A 6000-nucleotide genomic window follows, 5' to 3' on the forward strand; every position below is an offset into this window, starting at 1 on the left:
TAAAGGCTCTATAAATGGTGCAAGGTCAGCAACATTAAATATTGGTGAAACCCCATAATCGTCCAATAGATCCAATCTGTAAACATTGTCACCTAACTTTTGAACAACTCGAAATGGACCATCAGCTCTTGGTTGCAACTTTGGAAACTTTTGGTTAGGAAATCTTTCTTTCCTAAAGTATGCCTAGACTAAGTCTCCCACGTTAAAGAATTCTTGTTTTCTCTTCTTACCAACTTGTTTCTTATATGCCTTTGTTTGTCTCTCAATCTCTTGTACTACTTTCTCATGTAACTTTTTTAATTGCTTAACCCTCTCATCAGCATCTCCACTAAAATAATGGGTTTTAAGAAGAGGAGACAAGTTTAATGGACCAAGAGGATTCTTATCATAAACCACTTTAAAAGGACTTTTTCCAGTTGTTCAATTCACAGACTTGTTGAAAGCAAACTCAGCATGTGGTAGCAAGGATTCCCACTCTCTTATGTTCTTCTTGGTCAAACTTCTTAGCAATGCACCTAAACTTCAATTGACTACCTCTATTTGTCCATCTGTTTGAGGATGATAAAATGAGCTATACTTCAACTCCGTACCAAGATTAGCCCATAAAGTACGCCAAAAATGACTGAGAAACTTGGTGTCGTGATCAGAAACAATGCTTCTTGGAATGAAATGTAACTTGACAATATTGTTAAAGAACAAAACAGCCACATGAGTTGCATCACTTGTCTTGTTACATGGATAAAGTGTGTCATCTTAGAGAATCTGTCAACAACAACGAAGATAGCATCCTTGCCTCCTTGAGTCCTTGGCAATCCAAGCACAAAATCCATGCTAATATGTTCCCACGGTGTTGTAGGAATTAGAAAAGGCTCATATAATCCCTTATTGCTCCCATGTATTTTTACTTTTCTACATGTTTCACAACGCTCAATTAGCCTCAACACATCTTTGTTCAATTTAGGCCAGTAGAAGTTTTCTTGAATCATCTTCAATGTTTTAGAATGGCCAAAATGACCAGCTAATCCACCCTCATGTGCTTCCCTCACAATGGACTCCCTTAAAGAGCTTTGTGGTATGCAAAGCTGCGTTCCATAGTAAAGAAACCCATCACGAATTATAAATATTCTTTGTGGACCCTGCAAGCATCTCTTCCAAATATCTCCAAAGTCTGGATTAGCTTCATAAAGCTCCTTGATATGGTCGAATCCAAATACATTAGTTTGCATCATAGAAAGTAAACATGGTCTTCTACTAAGAGTATCAACCACTTGATTGAGGTTTCCAGCTCTGTGCTTAATTACGAACTGAAAATTCTGAAGGAACTCTACCCATTTTGCATGCCCTACATTGAGCTTTTGTTGGTGACTAAGATACTTTAGTGCCTCATGATCAGATTATAGCACAAAATCTCTTGGTAATAAATAATGACTCCAATGCCGCAACACACGAACAATAGCATAGAACTCTTTTTCATAGGTGGAGTACTTCAATTTAGATCCGCTTAGCTTCTCGCTAAAATAAGCCACGGGTTTACCTTCCTAGCTAAGAACTCCTCCGACACCAACAACTGAAGCATCACATTCTACTTCAAATAAGACCTCATTTGAGCTGAAGGATAGGTACTTGTGTCATCTTCTTCTTTATCAATTCAAAACTCTTTTGAGCTTCTTCATTCTACTTGAACATGCCTCATTTCAAACACTCAGTTATAGGGGCAACCAAAGTGCTGAAATTTTTGATAAATCTTCGATAGAAGGACACCATTCCATGAAAGCTCCTTATATCTGAAATTGACCTAGGAATTGGACAATTTATGATTGCTTCAATCTTGCTTGGGTCGGCTTGAATACCAGCACTAGTTACAATGTAACCAAGAAAGAAAACACTGTTAGTATAAAAGATGCACTTCTTGAGTTGTGCATATAGCTTCTCTCTCCTTAAGGTTTCAAAAACCTTCTCCAAATGCTTTCCATGTTCAACTTCCTCTTTGCTATAAATTAGGATATCATCAAAGTAGACAACAACAAACTTCCCAATGAATAGTCTAAACACATGAGTCATAAGCCTCATGAATGTACAAGGAGCATCCAACAAACCAAAAGGCATTACCAACCATTCATACAAGCCTTGGCTAGTCTTGAAGGCAGTCTTCCATTCATTACCTTCTCTCATATGAATCTGGTGGTACCCACTCTTCAAATAAATCTTTGAAAAGATCTTAGAACCATGTAATTGGTCAAATAGATCATCTAACCTTGGGACTGGGAAGCCATATTTGATAGTGATTTTGTTGATTGCTTGACTATCAACAACATGCTCCAAATGCCATTTTTCTAAGGAACAAACAAAGCAGGCACGACACAGGGACTAAGGCTCTCCCTTATTAAACCCCTCTCCAATAGCTCTTCGACTTGCCTTTGGAGTTTAGCTTGTTGTGTAGGATTCATCCTATAAGCTACTTTGTTTGGCAATGATGCTCCGAGTATAAGGTCAATTTGATGTTGAATATCGCACATGGGTGAAAGTTCTAATGGAACATCTTTTGAGATCACATCCTCAAACTTAGCAAGTAACTTCTTGGCTTATATATCTAACTCAAGCTCCTCATCTTGTGAGTCTTCCATGGCTACTGCTATGTACAATGGCTCTCCTTTATTGACGTGGCCAATAATCTGTGATCTGGTCATTAGTGCATCAGACATGGTCTTTTCCTTCTTTGAAAGCTCTTTTGGGTGCAATGTTGTCAAAATGATCTTACGTCCATCAATTATTAATGAATAGGTGTTACAGTATCCATCATGAAAAGCACACTTATCATATTGCCATGGTCTTCCAAGTAATAAATGGCAAGCATCCATCTTTACCACATCACATCAAATTTGGTCTTAATAGATCTTACCAATAGAAAAAGAGACCAAGCATCTTTTAGTGACTTTCATACCTCTACCATATTGCAGCCACCCGACTTTGTAAGGTTTGTGGTGTACCTCAGTTTCCAAATCCAATTTAGTCACCATCTCTTCCGAAACAGCATTAGTGCAACTTCCACTATCGATAATCATTGAACACACCTTGCCATGTGATGTACACCTAGTGTGGAAAAGGGCCTCTCGTTGCGATGATTCTTCATGTTTATGTTCAGTATGTAAGATCCTCTGAATAACAAGCATATCACCTTCATCAGGTTCTACATAGGCATCTTCATCTTCCTAAATTAGCTGGTTGTCTTCATGATTGGAATCATCTTCTTCATCAACTAACATAACAGCCTTTCGGTTGGGACAATCAGCTTGCACATGACCAAAACCTTGGCAATTAAAACATCTTCTCCTAGTCATATCCCCCTGAGGTTTCTTTTCATCACCCTTTGGAGATGAATTAGAAGAATTACCTCTATAAATGGCCTTGGAATTTCCACCACTACCACTACTAGTACTCCCTTGATTGGGTTAATTCTTCTTGGAGTATAATTTCTTTGGCTCCTTTTGTTGTTGCTCGATGTTGATAGCAAGCTTTCGTACATCATTGAATGTCCAATAAGGTTGTAGGAGAATAACATCGGAGATGGCATGCCTTAAGCCACCAATATATCTTGCTATAGTCTATTCCTCAGGTTCTCGGGTATCACACTTAATCACGAGGTATTCAAACTCTCGAGTATAGTCTTCTACGGTCTGGTCTCCTTGGCGAAAGTTATGAAATTTAAGATAATTCTCTTGTTTGTACGTATCAGGAAGAAAACGTCTTCGAAGTTATCTCTTCATGTTCTCCCAAGTTCGAATCTTACCACGACCTTCTCTTTCTCTTTCTCGCTTCAAATTGTCCCACCAAACTAAAGCATATCCCTTAAACTTGATGGCATCCATCTTAACCTTTTTCTACTCAGCATAATCCTTGAACTCAAAGATTCGTTCAACGGTCAATAACCACTCCATAAACACATCCCCTTGTGCTTTTCCATCAAAATCAGGAACATCAACCTTCACATCATCCCTTTTCTCCCGAGTATGGTTCCTCCTTCTCCTTGGGCGATCAGATTCATCGTCTTGTTGTCTCCTAGGAGGATCCGAATTTTCACTAGAGTCATCTCCATTAGCCATATGAAAGGGGTTAATATCAGAGTCCCATTCATCGTTTTCCTTGGGCCTTCTACGTTGTTCTTGCCTTTTGTAGTGTTGGAGTTGCCTCTGTAGTTGTTCAATTGTCCTTCTCATCTCTTCCATCTCCATGCCACGATCGGATGTTCTTCCTTCACCTTCTTGAACCCAACGACCATTTCTTGCTTGCATATTAGGTTTACCACCTGCTGCTCTGATACCAAATTGATGTGATTCTTCGAGTTAACAAAGAACCAACCGACCAAGATCAAGATCTTGAATCGAAAACATGATTTGTGGGTTGGGTTCAAGTAACAACGTGTCTTAATTTTTAGGACTCGGAATCTAATGATTCAAAAACAAGGTGAAAGATGACGATCTGAACTATAAGAAAGACTATTTACTCGTTCAAAACAAGTAAAATAATGATGTTGTACCAATTTAATGATAGATAGGATTCTATGATATCAAAAAATTAATTTAGATCAAGAAATGTGTTCATGCAAGATCAAGAACTAAACAAGTTCCTAAAGTCACCACTTGGAATCAATTAACGTGATAAAGAAATACCACACGCAATTGAAAACAAGATAAAGACTATCACCACCTTGCTTGGAACCAAAACCAAGGATAAAGAAGGCAAAATAGAGAAAAACACTCTATTGTAAAGCTAGACAAACCTTAAAAACGTGAATTGCATTCTACAAGGCAAGAGAACCCTTTATATAGGCCTAGAGTCTCTTCTTTGATGACTACAATTCCTATTCTAATAAGGAAATAAAATAACTAGACAAGGAAAGTAAAATCCCTATTCTACAAGGAAAAGAAACTAGAATCCTACTAAAAGAAAATCCTTATTCTAAAAGGAATAAACTAAATCTTATTTTAAGAAGGAAAGGGCATTGGCTTCTTGAAATCAATCTTGGGCCTTTTGAACTTGAAGACACGTCCACACACCTATCCGCGGGCATATAAGAACTTGTTTTTGGCGAGCTAAATAACAAAAGGCTAATATAGCTTCTTGATTTGCATCAATACGCCTGTTCATTCTTCTCTATTTATATGTCGAAGTGCAGAATCATGACTTCCTCTTGATTGATCCTGATTTCCTTTAACTACGGTTTGATTGCAAGAATTTCTTATAAACACCTAAAATTTCACTCGTTTGTTTAAGTTGATTGATTCCATTTCCTTATATGTTGTGGTGCTTCATTCTTGCTGAATCCTTTCCTCAAATTAGTGTATTCTGTACTTAGACTCAATCATATGCTGTATACTTTTACTACCCCTTATATGGTAAAAATCAATCTTTCTCAAACTGATTTTATTTCCTTAATTATCCCTGTTGGTATCCGTTTAAGCTGTAATTCCTTGATTAAAGGGGAGTACTTGTATTAATTGGATTCTAATTGTGATTACTTCCATAATTGTGCTAAACCTTTACTTGTTACCTTATTTTCTACCTATTTTTCAAAGCTATAAATACCCTAAGTCTTTCATTAACAAGACACAAGACTTGGCTTTCAAAAAACCCCTCTCTTACTCAAAGAAAAATTCTATGTTAATCTACTACTATTGGCCGGCTGCAAGCCAAGGGTAATCATGATTCTTTCATTTTTTTTACCTCTATCTTCACTGATATATCCTAGTTTAATTTAAAGCCTCAACAACAATATGTTTCTATTCCTACTTCAGTTTCTTTTATTTCTGGCCTGCTTTTACTTGTGGTCTTGTTGTGAAGTTTGTATCTAAGCATGATGATATGATTCCCCTCTCTTTAAATTCATGTGATTCAAGCATGCCTGGATGATTGTATTCTTTTACCTACTATGCACTTACCATTTTGTGAATCCCATATCCCTTCTTTATGTGTTTTATGACTGGTTTGTGATTATGCCAGTGT

Source organism: Nicotiana tabacum, chromosome 1 (genome assembly GCF_000715075.1).
Source record: "Nicotiana tabacum cultivar K326 chromosome 1, ASM71507v2, whole genome shotgun sequence".
NCBI lineage: Eukaryota > Viridiplantae > Streptophyta > Magnoliopsida > Solanales > Solanaceae > Nicotiana > Nicotiana tabacum.